Below are 13,671 nucleotides of genomic sequence, written 5' to 3'. Positions count from 1 at the left end.
CTGTTGCTCAAGATTTTATCCATGCTGTAAAGGAGGAAGAAATATCAATCAATCCATCCATTATCCATAGCCACTTATCCTGTGCAGGGTCACGGGCAAGCTGGAGCCTATTCCAGCTGACTATGGGTGAGAGGCGGGGTACACCCTGGACAAGTCACCAGATCATCGCAGGGCTGACACATAGAGACAAACAACCCTTCACACTCGTGGTCAGTTTAGAGCCTCAAATTAACCTAACCTTTATGTCTTTGGACTGTCAGGGAACCCAGCATACCCAGAGGAAACCCATACAGACACAGGGAGAACATGCAAACTCCACACAGAAAGGCCCCCATCAGCCACTGGGCTCAAACCCAGAACCTTCTTGCTGTGAGGCGACCATGCTAACCACTACACCACCGTGCCGCCACAGCAGCAGTGTTAGTGTATCAGTTAACACAATCTGTAGGGCAACAGTACAGACTAGGTTAGCAGATTTAAGTGATACTATTGTAGTGTATGTGATTTATATTACATTAAAAAAATGGACTTGTTAATGACTAGTGGATGGTCTGTTTGGTTTGGTGTGTAGAGGTCTTTTATCAGCTGTTGCAACCGAGTTAGAATCAGTAAAATATTGAAGATTAAAATGTGCTGTCTCTGCTCTCGTGGTGGAATGCTTTCAGCAGAGAGCCAAGGCTTATTAATTGCATCTTATCTGTTCTTTTCAGTAATGCTTATCATGATAATTCTTTCAAGTGTACTATTCCATTGCTGTACTGTTTCCCAGTCTTGGACATTTTATTATTTGCAGTACTTTTTAAAATATATCTTTTTTTTTAATCATTCATCATTCCTTGACATGAAACCATACCTGACACACACCTGACTTTAAAAACATAAAGCAGTCATTGTGGCAGCGGGGGCGTGGTCAAGCATCGGTCTGTGAACGGAGGGCAGAGTCAGGGAAGGTAAGTGGCAGAATCACTACAACTGATGTTAGTTAACCTGTGTTTGTGTGTCTTCCCCAGTGACCACGCCCTATAAAAAAGGAGAGAGAGAGCAGAGGAGAGAAACTCTCTCCAGCCAGGAGGCTTGTGTGTGTGTGTGTGTGTGTGTGTGTGTGTGTGTGTGTGTGTGTGTGTGTGTGTGTGTATAGTTTAAAGCTGAAAAGCTATAATAAAGAGTTTGAGAACTCAGTTCTGGTCTGCCGTGCTTCTGTGCTCCACCCACCCTAAATGATTGCAACAGTGGTGCCGAAACCCGGGATGCGGAATACAGAAGAGAACAGCCTCATGGAGTCCTCCCCCTTCAAGGACCTGGTCCATGCCCTCGCCATGGCCCAACAGAGCCAGCACCAGGCGCTGGTCACCCTCCAGAAGGAGCAGGAAGAACGGTTTGAAGCCCTGGTGCTGGCGCAGCAGGAAGACCACCAGGCGTTCCGGCACCTGCTCGCATTGGCGGGGTCCACCATCACCACCGCCGCGGACCCTCCCCACCTCATCCTAATGAAGATGGGTCCGCACGATGACCCCGAAGCCTGCCTCACTCTGTTTGAGCAGGCAGCAGAGGCGTGGGGTTGGCCGGTGGAACAGCGCGCAGCGCGCGCCTCCTTCCCCTGCTAACAGGCGAGGTGCAGCTGGCCACGCTACAGCTCCCCGCCAACAGCCGGCTGGCCTACGCAGACCTCCACAGGGCTGTCCTCCAACGCGTGGGGCACACCCCAGAGCAGCAATGGCAGCGCTTCCGCGCACTGCGCCTGGAGGAGGTCAGCCGGCTGTTCGAGTTTGGCCAGGAACTCCAGAACGCCTGCCGGTGGTGGCTGAGGGCCGACAACCGCGACGCCGAGGGAATCCTCGACCTGGTGGCGCTGGAACAGTTCATCACCCGACTTCCAGAAGGAGCAGCAGAGTGGGTCCAGTGCCATCGCCCGGCATCGCTAGATCAGGCCATCGAGCTGGCGGAGGACCATATGGCGGCTGTTCTGATGGCAGGACAGTGTGTCTCCTCTTCTCCCCTCTCTTCTCTCTCTTTCCCCCCTTCTGTTTCTCATCCTCACCCTATTCCCCCACTGCGGAGGCGGGGGTCGGCTCCACCCCAGCTGTCAAGTTCAACAAGTACAAACACAAAAAATCAGCATGGATGACTGAAGGCATTTTAAGATCAATAAAATACAGAGATAAATCTCATCTCATCTCATTATCTCTAGCCACTTTATCCTTCTACAGGGTCGCAGGCAAGCTGGAGCCTATCCCAGCTGACTACGGGCGAAAGGCGGGGTACACCCTGGACAAGTCGCCAGGTCATCACAGGGCTGACACATAGACACAGACAACCATTCACACTCACATTCACACCTACGGTCAATTTAGAGTCACCGGTTAACCTAACCTGCATGTCTTTGGACTGTGGGGGAAACCGGAGCACCCGGAGGAAACCCACGCGGACACGGGGAGAACATGCAAACTCCACACAGAAAGGCCCTCGCCAGCCCCGGGGATCGAACCCAGGACCTTCTTGCTGTGAGGCGACAGCGCTAACCACTACACCACCGTGCCGCCAGAGATAAATTATATAGAATAAAAAAAAATCAACAGACCCTGAATCTCAAGAGTACATTAAAGCTAAAACTAATTTAGATACTTACAATAACATCATTAGGAAACTTATCCGCATCTGTCAGTGTAAATATTACAACCAGCTTTTTGACAAGTATAAGTCAGATATTAAAAAAACATGGAAAGCAATAAATAATATTCTCAATAGGATAAGTAAAAAGAAATATTTTCCAATCTATTTCAGAGATAATGACAAAATTATAACTGACAAATTAACTATTGCTGAAAAATTTAATGACTTTTTTTATTAATATTGGAGGAAATTTAGCAAAAGGCCTAACATCATCCAATCCACTTGATTTTAAAAAATACTTAAAAATTAATGTTCATTGTAAACTTTCTTTTCACACTGTTTCTCAGAATGACATTGAAAAAATTATAGATAAGCTAGTACCTAAAACCAGTTATGAATTCGATGAAATATCTACAAAGCTATTAAAAAGTATTAAATCTGTACTATTGTCACCAATTTTAACTATAGTTAATCAAATGATAACCACTGGCATTTTTCCAAATCTGCCAAAGTCACCCCTGTCTATAAAAAAGATGATGAAACACAGTTCTTAAACTACCGCCCTAGTTCATTACTTCCTGGCATGTCAAAAATATTTGAAAAAATTATATACAATCAACTTTACGACTATTTTCATATTAACAAATTATTTATAAATTCTCAATATGGCTTCCGATCTAATCACTTAACAGAATTTGCAGCTCTTGAACTAACTGATTGACTTATCTATGAACTTGATAATAATAATATACCACTTAGTGTTTTTTAGACCTTTCTAAAGCGTTTGACACCTTAGATCATACTATACTTAAAATTAAACTAAGTCATTATGGAATACAAGGTCTACCTCTATCACTCTTGAAAAATTATTTATCCAATCGGAAGCAATATGTATCATTTGAAGATCATAACTTGTCTCATCAATCTTTAAACATAGGTGTTCCCCAAGGATCCATTCTTGGCCCCCTACTTTTTATTATTTACATGAATGATATAACAGCAAGTAGTAAGCTTTTCTCATTCATAATATATGCAGATGACACAACCTTACAAACAACTGTCAAAATAGATTTAAATAATAAACAAATTACAAACATCTCTACAGTAAATGATGAATTACAAAAAGTAAACAACTGGTTGCTGTTGAATAAGTTATCACTGAATGTTAATAAATCTAAATTCACTGTATTTCATACACCACAAAAATCAGTTGGGCACATTGATCTCCAAATAAATAATACTTCTATTGAAAGTCAGTACATTCAATTTTCTTGGCTTAACAATAAATGAAAACCTCAATTGGAAAGATCATGTTGACAAAATTGCAAACAAAATTTCTAAAACTTTAGGCATACTAAACAGACTAAAAAATATTCTACCTCTTGATGCAAAAATAAAGATTTACAATTCTCTTGTGTTATCACATCTAAACTTTGGTATCTTACTTTGGGGATTTAATTGTGAACGGATTTTTAAGATTCAGAAGAAAATTATTAGTCATTTCATGTGCTAAATATAATTGTCATACAGAACCCTTGTTTAAGAACCTCCATTTGTTGAAGCTTGAAGATATTTTCTATCTACAGAAACTTAAATTTTATTTCAAATATCATGAAGGCGGCGGCATGGTGGTGTAGTGGTTAGCGCTGTCGCCTCACAGCAAGAAGGTCCTGGGTTTGAGCCCCATGGCCGGCGAGGGCCTTTCTGTGCGGAGTTTGCATGTTCTCCCTGTGTCCGCGTGGGTTTCCTCCGGGTGCTCCGGTTTCCCCCACAGTCCAAAGACATGCAGGTTAGGTTAACTGGTGACTCTAAATTGACCGTGAGCGTGAATGGTTGTCTGTGTCTATGTGTCAGCCCTGTGATGACCTGGCGACTTGTCCAGGGTGTACCCCGCCTTTTGCCCGTAGTCAGCTGGGATAGGCTCCAGCTTGCCTGCGACCCTGTAGAAGGATAAAGCGGCAAGAGATAATGAGATGAGATGAGAACCCTTGTTTAAGAACCTCCATTTGTTGAAGCTTGAAGATATTTTCTATCTACAGAAACTTAAATTTTATTTCAAATATCATGAAGGCGGCGGCACGGTGGTGTAGTGGTTAGCGCTGTCGCCTCACAGCAAGAAGGTCCTGGGTTTGAGCCCCATGGCCGGCGAGGGCCTTTCTGTGCAGAGTTTGCATGTTCTCCCTGTGTCCGCGTGGGTTTCCTCCGGGTGCTCCGGTTTCCCCCACAGTCCAAAGACATGCAGGTTAGGTTAACTGGTGACTCTAAATTGACCGTAGGTGTGAATGTGAGTGTGAATGGTTGTCTGTGTCTATGTGTCAGCCCTGTGATGACCTGGCGACTTGTCCAGGGTGTACCCCGCCTTTTGCCCGTAGTCAGCTGGGATAGGCTCCAGCTTGCCTGCGACCCTGTAGAAGGATAAAGCGGCTAGAGATAATGAGATGAGATATCATGAAGGCACTCTTCCCAGCTATTTTCAATCTCTACCTTTTTAATATTGTAACTCCAATTCAAAATACAAGTCAAGTCAAATTTATCAACCAGGAACTAAACACAAATTTGCTGAAAAATGTGTTAGATATGATCTACCTCAAACTATTAAATCCACACCAACAATCATTCTAGAAAAGGTTCATACACATAGTCTTCAAGGGTTCTCTCCATATGTTAAACGGCATATCATTCAGAACTATAGTGTGAACTGTAATGTTGTGAATCGCTATATATGTTCCAGATAGATGTTCTTCATATATATAAAATAATATTGTTTATACACCACTGACTGCATGCCTATTACTATGTATAATGCTTAAGTATGTTATATATGTAAGATTGTTCAAAAGTGACATTGCTATGTGTAAATTTATCAAGATAAGTCAAATGTGAATTTTATCACAAACCTAAACATCATATTATGAAAATTTAAAAAAAGTTAACTACAAATATTTTATGTTCCTGCAGGGAGCCTATGGTGGCCTGCATGATAGCGGTTTTATTTTTATTACCTTAATGTAGGTCCCCTGGATCTCTCATATTTCCTATTTCAAGTATTTTTGGTTTTTTATGCTTTATGTATGCTTGTTGAAGATCCAAATAAATGAATTCTGAGTTAATTCTGGCCCGCCGCACCTGCGGTGCCCTACCGTTTCCTGCTTCCATGTCTGTGTCTCCCCCCCTCAGGTGAGTGAGCTCCGAAACACCGGTGCAGAGAGAGAGCCTGGGCCGGTTTGCTGGCGCTGCGGGGAGCTGGGGCACCTCCAGCATCAGTGCTCGGCAATGGAGGTGGGCGCGGTGGTCCGGATCCCCGATGCACCAGGGACCGCCCTCGATCGGGCCGGAGTGTATTGCATACCGGTGAGTATCCAAGGGGATATGTATCAGGCTTTGGTGGACTCCGGCTATAATCAGACCTCAATCTACCAAAGCCTGGTGCAAGACGAGGCATTGGGGAGAGCACAATTGATGAAGGTGTTGTGTGTGTGCACGGGGATGTTCACAACTACCCTTTAGTGTCGGTCCACATTCTATTTCAAGGGGAGAAATTTAGAGTAAAGGCAGCGGTTAATCCTCACCTTACCCACTCAATAATTTTGGGGACTGATTGGCTGGGATTTCGGGAGCTAATGACTCATTTAGTGAAGAGTGGGTCCTGCCGTAGTTTAGCGGGGGGAGGTCCCGGTGTGACATTGGAGGGAGCAGCTGTCACAGAGCCGTCTACGTCATCACCGCGTCAGAGTGAGGAGTCACCAGCTCCTCCTCCCTCTTTCGGGGAATCCCTCGCGGATTTTCCATTAGAGCAGTTGCGAGACGAGTCTCTGCGGCATGCATTTGACCAAGTGAAAGTAATCGATGGTCAAACGCTCCAGCCAAATGCCGCCCCGTCCTTCCCCTATTTCTCCATTATGAGGGATAGATTATACCGAGTGACGCAGGACACTCAGACTAAGGAGCCGATAACACAACTTTTGATCCCAAAGAGCCACCGGGAATTGGTATTCCAGGTGACTCACTTTAATCCCATGGTTAGGGAAGGATAAGACACTAGCCCGAATAATGGCCCGGTTCTATTGGCCAGGGATTCGCGGCAATGTCCGTAGGTGGTGTACGGCATGCTGCGAATCCCAGTTAGTAAATCCAGTGGCCATTCCAAAAGCACCTTTGCACCCTCTACCATTAATCGAGACCCTGTTCGAAAGAATTGGGATGGATCTCGTCAGGCCATTAGATCGGTCAACATGAGGGTATCGCTTTATTTTAGTTCTGGTGGACTATGCAACGCGATATCCAGAAGCAGTGCCGCTTCACAATATCTCCCAGGGATGAGAATGAAAAATATTTTAAAAGTCTGAAAAAAACGGGGCAGGGCCCGGGGGGCGGGGCCCATGGGGCTAATGATTTTTGGCTTTTTTTTTTTTTTTACCCCAAAGCCATTAATTTTATCAGCAAAAATTTGCAATTTATTTGGAAATAAATTCCCCTTCTTGGTGGACTCCCAGGTGAAAATGATTAATATGGTACAAGAGACTTGTTTTTAATCAACTGACATTTGATTATTTCAAAAAAATCAATGCACCTTTTAATATAAACGAGCTCTACAGTATTATATTTCTGCATTTTAGCTATTCATGTCTTTGAATACTCTAATCCTTTAAAATGAAGTGCAAACCAGAAAAAAGTTCTATCATATAATTTTCTTAAGCTTTCTTCTGATGTTATCATGGTAGCAGGAGGCCTTGCATATTAAGCAGGCAACATTCAACATCACTTATCACTTCCCTTTCAACTGTTGTGTGTACTAACTAGGCTTTATCTGGACAGGATGTTGTGTAATGTAATACATATACCATGTGGTCAATCTGAAGATCGAGATGGTGATTTTGAATTAAAGAACAGACATGTACAATGGGAATTACATATTGGAAATTTTTTTAAAATCAAAAACTACAAGTTCATCTCGGCCTAAAAAATTTGGGCAGACGCTCCCGCGTGGCACACGCCAGCATTCCCCCATGAAATGAGCAATAAGTAGGAGAGTTATACATGCTATCATACTTAAAATTTCATCAGAAATATAGATATGATACTATGATTCTCCCCAACATGCTACATTAGATAAGCTAACCCCATTTATAAAAGATACACACTTATATATGACATGTAATTGATATATATATATATTTTTGGGGCGCATGCTCTCTGTCATGCCGATCCTGTAGGCTGCACTGACTCAATACAACTGAAAACTCCGGTCCTTGAGAAAAAAAAAAAAAGAGATAAAAGCCCGCCCACACTGAAAGTTGATTGGCTTATTTTGCTGAGTAACCCAATCAAGATGCTCTTTGTCTGGCATGCGCTACATGAGCAGGCACACAGGCAGTGTTGCCAGATTGGGTGGTTTTAAGTGCATTTTGGCGGGTTTTGAACATATTTTGGGCTGGAAAACGTCAGCAGTATCTGGCAACACAGATACACAGATACTACACACAGTCTCCCTCATGCACCCCCTCGCGTGCACACATTCTAAGATGCGTGATGCAGACCTTAATGTTGCGCGCGCACGCTCTTGCTCGCTTCTATCAATATGCAGGAGACTCCCGGAACTTCCGGTAGACTTGGGATGTCTGCATTATAAGGTGACCACAGATCGTTAATCATACCCCCCCCCAAAAAAAAATTTCTCAACGGATTTACATCGATCTCAAAAACGATCATTTTGGTCTGAAAAAGTCGGAAATCTGCCAATCGGTGGAAAATTCTCATCCCTGATCTCCGCACGTAGTATTGCGGAAGCACTCTTCCACATCATCTCCCGAGTCGGAATCCCCAAAGAGATTCTGACTGATCAAGGCACTATGTTTATGTCACGCACACTGCGCGAACTGTATGGGTTACTGGGAATCAAGCCGATCCGCACCAGTGTTTATCACCCACAAACGGACGGCTTAGTCGAACGGTTTAATCGCACCCTCAAAAACATAATTAAAAAATTTGTAAGTGAGGACGCACGTAACTGGGATAAATGGCTCGAGCCCCTGCTTTTCGCAGTGCAAGAGGTCCCACAAGCCTCCACGGGGTTCTCCCCGTTCGAATTATTATATGGGTGTAAGCCGCGTGGCATCCTAGATGTGCTGCGGGAAAATTGGGAGTAGGGACCTTCACCGAGCAAAAATGAAATTCAGTACATTATTGACCTGCACGCAAAATCCACACACTCACGCACCTAACCCAGGAGAATTTGCAGCAGGCTCAAGAACGGCAAATCCGCCTGTACGACAGGGGCACGCGCCTTAGGGAATGCGCACCAGGAGATAAAGTGCTCGTGCTGTTGCCCACGTCGAGCTCCAAATTGATCGCCAAGTGGCAAGGACCCATTGAGGTCACATGGTGAGTCGGGGACGTCAACTATGAGGTGCGGCGAACAGACAGGGGTGGGGCGTTACAGATTTACCACCTCAATCTCTTAAAACTTTGGAATGAGGAGGTCCCCGTGGCGTTGGTGTCGGTGGTTCCAGAGAAGGCAGAGCTGGGGCCGAAGGTTCAAAAAATAAAATTGACATCGCCCACCGCTCTGGTCCCCTGTGGAGACCAACTCTCTCCGACCGAACTCACGGAGGTCGCCAAGTTGCAGGCAGAATTTTCTGATGTATTCTCACCCCTGCCCGGCCACACCCACCTCATAGAACACCACATTGAGACGCCCCCGGGGATAGTAGTGCGCAGCCACCCTTACAGACTGCCCGAACACAAAAAAAAGGTGGTTTGGGAAGAACTCGAGGCCATGCTCAACATGGGCATCGTTGAGGAGTCCCACAGTGACTGGAGCAGCCCAGTGGTCTTGGTTCCCAAGGCTGATGGGTTGGCCCGGTACAGAAAAGTCAACGCGGTGTCTAAATTTGATGCGTACCCAATGCCTTGTATTGACGAGTTGCTTGATCGACTAGGCATGGCTTGTTTTTATTTGACACTGGATTTGACAAAGGGATATTGGCAGATCCCCTTGACTCCATTATCCTGAGAGAAAACAGCCTTTTCCACACCATTTGGCTTACACCAGTTTGCCACACTTCCTCTTGGGCTGTTTGGGGCGCCCGCTACGTTCCAGCAGCTTATGGATAGGGTCCTCCGCCCCTATGCCACCTACGCGGCCGCATACCTCAATGACATTATTACATTATTATTTATAGTAATGACTGGCCACAGCATTTACAACACCTGAGGGCCGTCCTTAGTTCGCTGAGGCAAGCGGGCCTCACAGCCAACCCGAAGAAGTGTGCGATTGGGCGGGTGGAAGTACGGTATCTGGGCTTCCACTTGGGCAATGGGCACGTGAGTCCCCAAATTAATAAAACAGCAGCGATTGCAGCCTGCCCAAGGCCCAAGACCAAAAAGGGAGTGAGACAGTTCCTGGGGCTGGCTGGCTACTATTGTAGGTTTATACCTAATTATTCGGACGTCACCAGCTCACTGACTGATCTCACTAAAAAGGGGGCACCAGATCTGGTCCAGTGGACGGAGCAATGCCAGTGGGCTTTCTCTGAGGTAAAGGCTGCACTGTGTGGGGGGCCACTATTACACTCCCCGGACTTCACTCTCCCCTTTGTTTTGCAGATGGATGCGTCGGACAGGGGGCTGGGGGCCGTTCTGTCCCAGGAGGTGGAGGGGGAGGACCACCCAGAGCTGTACATCAGCAGGAAGCTGTCGGTGCGTGAAGACTGCTACAGCACTATAGAGAAGGAGTGCCTTGCCATCAAGTGGGTGGTCCTCACCCTCCGCTACTACCTACTGGGATGCCCTTTCACCCTCTGTTCGGACCACGCGCCTCTCCAGTGGCTCCACCGCGTGAAGGATGCCAATGCGCGGATCACCCGTTGGTATCTGGCACTCCAGCCATTTAAGTTCAAGGCGCAGATGGTCATGGCGGATTTCCTCTCCCATCAAGGGGGGGGGGGGGGGGAGTTGGCTGCAGGCCGGACAGCTCCCCGGTCTGAGTCGGGCGGTGGGGGTATGTGGCAGCGGGGGCGTGATCAAGTGTCGGTCTGTGAACAGAGAGCAGAGTCAGGGAAGGTAAGTGGCAGAATCACTACACCTGATGTTAGTTAATCTGTGTTTGTGTGTCTTCCCCAGTGACCATGCCCTATAAAAAAGGAGAGAGAGAGAGCAGAGGAGAGAAACTCTCTCCAGGCAGGAGGCTTGTGTGTGTATAGTTTAAAGCTGAAAAGCTATAATAAAGAGTTTGAGAACTCAGTTCTGGCCTGCCGTGCTTCTGTGCTCCACCCACCCTAAGCGAGTGCAACAGTCGTGTAATTATTCTCCCTTATTTTCCCAGAAGCCAGTGAAGTGATGCCAGAATAGGAAAGATAAGACCTCTCTTCCTGGTTCCAGTCAGAAACCTAGGAGCAGCATTCTAAATAAGTTGTAAACAGGATAAGTCATTTTCGGATGTTGCAGTTAGAGGGAGGGACAATGGTTCTCATGTGTCTAGTAGAAAGAAGAGTTTGAAGTTTGAAAATGGATTTGAGTTGGAAGAAACCAGCTTTCACTACAGAGTTAGTTTGCTTGTTGAAACTTAGCCATCTAGTATTTAATGTTCATGTAACCTAACTCCAGGTAGACCTGCTTCACAATACACAATGGATCTATTATATTTAGGGATCGTGCCTAGCCATGGAGAATTTTATCCTGTTAAGAGGGAGTGTTTTAACGTCTCCAACTGTTTTAACAACTCCAACTCCACTTCTACAATTAGTGTTGTAGTACTTGAGACCAGTCTCAAGACCACTTTTTGAAGGTCTTGGTCTTGCCTTGGAATTGACCGCATTTTTACTTGGTCTTGTCTCAGTCTCGGGTATAGAAGACTTAGGATTTAATTTCAAGACCGATCAAGACCACAACTGTGGGGAGTTCACTAAATTGCCTGTGCATTGTCTGATTTATTTGTTAACCTCGTTACTGTGATTGGATGTAAAATTTCCTAACTTGAAAATTTTATTCCTGTTAACAGCTGTCACCCCTCCCCCACCCCCTTCACACCCACTAGTCTGGTCCTGGTCTTGACTTGGTCTCACCCTGCCTTGGTCTTGATCTCAACCCCTCAAAGTCTTGGTCTTGTCTTGGTCTCAATATACTCTGGTCTTAGTCATGACTTTGTCTTGATTTAGGTGGTCTTGATTACAACACTACAAGGAACTGACTCTCCGCATCAAGGTCCTGTAGTTTAACATCAATGTCAAATCAGTCCTTGCTAAGTCTTTAGTAATGCAGTGGACCATGGTATCAGTTACCAAAAAGCTCGAAGTTCAGTAATACTTGTCTAAGGAGAATCCTTAGGGTTCTTGATTCATGATCCTTGATTCTTCCAATCTAATGAAAGAAACACCTTTGGGGTGAAAATCTGTGGCAGCAGACAGAACAGCAGCTGACTTAAGAAGACAGACATGGATGGACCATACTCTCTGCAAGAATGGCAAAATCAAGCAAAGAAAGTGGATGACCATGCAATACCTGGTTCCTACACCTGGAGGCAAATATCAAGACACTGAACTACATCTGGAGCCAGCTGGAAAGCAAGACCAAGGACAGGGATGACTGGAGTACCCTTATCAGTGGCCTAAGCTCCAAGATGGTAGTTGGTTTAAACAAATGAAATTGACAACTGACTGTATTTCTCCAAATACAGAAATAACAGCAGGTTATAAACTAAATGCCAAAACACCTTGCCAGATCTTCAGAGTGCTATTATGTAGTGTGAAGGCAGCATCTACTTTTCAAATGCTGAGCATGAATAGAATGATTAGGGGCTTTCCTTAAAAATTGCAAGATCCAGGACAACTTTCTTGGCACCAGAATAAATATAACCATTTAACTAAGAGCCATTCCTCACACAAGAGGCCCCCAGTGAATAAGGTCTATCTATGAACTGCCAACTGGGGTATTTACCTTCAAAGTAGACTTCTGCTCCACAACAGAAACAACAGTTCTGACACATGCCTTCACCTTTCTCCTCTGGTAAGAGTTATCCCAATTGCACAGGCTCATTAGAGGGAAGGGTCAGTGGCCCTGTTTTAGGTCAAGCACTGGAGGACTTGAATGGCTAATTGGTTAGAGGTGCAGTTAATCCATAAATGGGTAATTGGCTGAGGCCATCAAACTTGACTTCTCGTTACCTCCAACTTTGTTGAAGGTTATGTTTTTGCCTTTGTTTGTTTGACTTTTCCCAATATAACTCAAAAAGTAGTGAACAGATTTTGATGAAATTTCGAGGAAAGGTAAGTCATGGGCCAAGGAATAATTGGTTAGAGTTTGATGCAAATCCGAATATGTGGCTTGGCGGAGGTATACACTCTACTGAGTGCCCTTCTGGTTTTCAGATGCTATCTATTGGGCTGTCTCCAAGCCTTTCAGAATGTCTCTATTTTTTTTCTAGATGTTTAATCACTTGTTTTCTATACTTAACATGGTTTTAGGTAGAAACTAAAAGGTTATCTTTAATCAGTTGAGTTAAATTACATTTTGCAGACATTCTCATCCAGAGCAACATAAAACAATCCCAAAGCATTCTGGGGAGCAGTTGGAAGCTACAGTAGGTGCCTTGCTTAAGCACACTTCAACCATTCCTGATGGTCCTGGGAATCAAACCAGCAACCTTTTAGTCCCAACGCTACTTCTCTAACCATTAGACTATTCCTTGAGTATTATATAAACCAACATGAATCCCTAATCTCTGAACCTTAGTCAAGACCTTGGGCTACTCAACCCGCACCTGTCAGAGTCTCTGAAATTTCTTTCTATAATGGCTATATTAAATAAATATATAGTTACATAACTCTAATGTTGAGGTATTCGTCTATTATGGAAATATCCTAACAAACTATTCCAACCATAAGGTAATTGTTTTTATTCTACTTCCTCTTACCACACAACTTTATTACCCCACTCAGCTTTCTCACAATGAATCAGATATCAGAGCTCCTTTAGGGATCAATGAAGTTGTAAATTTCCAGTCAGCTATAAGGGCCATTGCATTACAGTATGGATGAACCCGAGTACACTGTAGCCTCAGATTCC

The 13,671-nt window shown here is 44.7% G+C and overlaps 1 protein-coding gene across 1 annotated transcript in view; it reads left to right on the top strand.

Moving 5' to 3' along the window:
* The first annotated feature begins 10,628 nt into the window (after positions 1 to 10,628).
* vtnb (vitronectin b) overlaps positions 10,629 to 13,671 on the top strand; it is a 31,137-nt gene continuing 28,094 nt past the window's right edge. The window contains exon 1 of the mRNA XM_060935238.1: positions 10,629 to 10,671. The gene's annotated coding sequence lies outside the window, so the exon portion shown is untranslated. The remainder of the gene's footprint in view (positions 10,672 to 13,671) is intronic.

This window comes from Neoarius graeffei, chromosome 12 (genome assembly GCF_027579695.1).
Source record: "Neoarius graeffei isolate fNeoGra1 chromosome 12, fNeoGra1.pri, whole genome shotgun sequence".
In the NCBI taxonomy this organism is placed as follows: Eukaryota; Metazoa; Chordata; class Actinopteri; order Siluriformes; family Ariidae; genus Neoarius; species Neoarius graeffei.
The sequence above is the reverse complement of the archived record's forward strand: the minus strand, read 5'-3'. Positions and strand labels throughout refer to the sequence as shown.